Source organism: Ursus maritimus, unplaced genomic scaffold (genome assembly GCF_017311325.1).
Source record: "Ursus maritimus isolate PB19 unplaced genomic scaffold, ASM1731132v1 scaffold_15, whole genome shotgun sequence".
Lineage (NCBI taxonomy): Eukaryota > Metazoa > Chordata > Mammalia > Carnivora > Ursidae > Ursus > Ursus maritimus.
The window spans coordinates 56,061,544-56,064,097 of record NW_024423897.1 but is presented as its reverse complement, the minus strand read 5'-3'; the positions used below and the strand labels follow the sequence as shown (position 1 = coordinate 56,064,097).

The 2,554-nt window shown below is 44.6% G+C and overlaps 1 non-coding gene across 1 annotated transcript; it reads left to right on the top strand.

Moving 5' to 3' along the window:
- LOC121102819 lies at positions 1–70 on the top strand. The gene has a single exon (XR_005834935.1). It is a non-coding gene; the product is annotated as a small nucleolar RNA SNORD123 (small nucleolar RNA).
- Positions 71–2,554: the final 2,484 nt, after the last annotated feature.

The following is a 2,554-nucleotide window of genomic DNA, read 5'->3' as shown; positions in this document are numbered from 1 at the left end:
GGTGAAAAGGATGAACCCTGGGTCGCTGATTGATGTGACTTGAAAAACGCCATCCATTTCCTGATTCACCTTAATTTCTGTGTGGAGATAGGAGGGATTTCTTATGTCTCCGTGATAAGTAACCAGTTTTGTCTCATCTTTCCCTCCCTCCCTTCTGATTGAATTCCAGCCGCATGGCTCGAGACACTGCCAGCTCATCGGAGCAGAGCCCGAAGGGGGCTGGAGAGACCACCACGGCCACCCGGAGGAGGTGAAGACACCACTGTAGGTCAGGGGTGCCCTCAGAGGGAACCCTGGGTATTTGTGATCTTTAACAACTGGATGAGATTGTATTAACATCATGAAAAATCTCAGTCCGGAAATCGTAGCCTCTGGGCATTTACATCTTAACCAGATTTTCCTACAGATGACCCAGGGACACATCACAGTCATCAGCTACAAGTGGTCTTCTACTCTGGTTTTCCTTCTTTTAGATCTGTGGCATTTAAGAATTAATAAAACTGCTAGATCAACAACCCCATCTGTTTTTGTTTTTAGATGGCCAAATATCCATAAAAAGATGTGCCATTTTATGAAAATTGCCTAGGCTGCTTTTTGTTCATGTATTTTTAGTCTCGAAAGACCCGTGAATATGGCTACAGGTGATGCAAACCTAAGTTTTGGCAGGTGAAGAATCACCAAGTGGGGAGAGTTCAGGGAGCCTTCAGCCCCGACTCAAGTCCCTTGAGCTTTACCAGAAGTCTTGCGGCTTCTTTTACCCAAGAAGGGCTCACCGCCCCCTTTAGTGTAGCTGCCCATTCCCCTGGCGAGGTAAGCAGGCCAGCGTTATTCAAAAACAGCAGCCTGGACACTAAGAGAGAAGAGAGAGAAAATACTTCTGGCACACCTAACAGTGAGCACAAACGGGCATGGGGCAAAGTGCAGGAGCCTTCAACGGAAGGACTGGGTTAACTCCATGTGCACCTGCACTCCAGCCCTCTGCCCTTCTGTGCACTAGACACTGCTCTCCCCTTCTCTGAGTCTGACTCCACCCAAGTCCATCCAGAACCTGCTTCCAGCTTCCCATGTCTGCTCAGAGAGACGTGCTTTGCCAAGGCAGTTGTATAAGGGAACTGACACGGAGCCACCTAGCCCTCACACAAGCCAGGTGAGTTCTGCTCACCCCTGAACTCTCTTGAATTAATTCCACAAGTGAAAAACACCTCATGCAGTCATCTGGGTGGCTCAGCCAGTTAAGCATCTGCCTTCGCCTCAGGTCATGATCTCAGGGTCCTGGGATTGAGCCCCCACTGCACTGGGCTCCCTGCTCAGCGGGGAGTCTGCTTCTCCCTCTGCCCCTTTCTCTCCCCCTGTTGCTTCTCTCTCTCTCTGTGTCTCTCAAAAAAATAAGTAAAATCTTAAAAAAATTGAAAAGAAAAGAAAAGAAAAACACCTCATAGCCACATTCGGGGGAGCAGCTGCTTAAAGCCCACCCACTAGGAGCCAGAGCCAAAACTGAAGGATACAACAGCCAGGGCATACATCAGCGAGAAGTGCTCACCTATTTTTCACTTAGAAAAGTTTAGTAATTCATCTAAGGGCCTATTAACAAAAGACATTTCATTTTCCTTTAGCTATGTATCCAGAAGACCTAAGTAGTCTAGAAATCTGGAAGCGTTTTTGCCTTTTCTTTGTGGTTAAATTTCTAGCAACCCAATTTCTGGGGGAAAAAAAGAATATGCTCAAAACACCTCAAGTCATCTTTTTATAAGTATAGTATGGAGAGAGGAAAAATGCTAGATTGAAAAGATTTTTGAAATACCTACAGGAAATGCAGCTGGTTTGTGGCATGGAAATAAACATCCATATGGTTTCCTACGTGCCATTTTCTGACATTGGGCCTTATACATATCTTGAGTGTCTATAAGCAAACAATGGCTGTACTGTACTCGATGTCCTCTATATTGCTCAGTCTTTGGAAATAGAGCTTTGGGGGAAAATAAGTCCCTTTGGAAATATATTTTCAAAAATAATGTTAGTCCAACGTAGATTAAGGAATAAAATACAAATTAGTCTGCCTTTGTTTATTCCAGGGAGATTAACTCATAATAACCTTGAGTTCAATGAAAAGAATATCTACTAAGTGAAAATTAAGTGAAATTAAGCCAATAGACAAAGTGTCTCCTGAAGCAAATCAGTGAGAAGACGAGCTGTCAAAGGTCCTGTCCCCCATCTGTCAAATCTCATTTCAGACCTTTCCCTTCATTCCCATTGTTGTCGCCTTAATTCAGAATGTCAACTTCACTCACCCCAAATCCCAGCACTTCATACTGGTTTCCCCGCCACTCCTGGTCCATAGCATACAGGACAGTAATCATCCCCAAACAGCAATCCCCATTGTCCTTGATAACACAGACGCCTGATTTTACTTGAATTATAATATGGCTAACTTTAAAAAAAAATTCTGGAAGCTAGGTGAGACCATGGAACCTAGCTGTAACAAGATTTAACTTGGTGCAGTTCCAAGAAAGGTTGCACAGAAGGGCCCAACGTCTAACAGCATGACCTTCCTTGC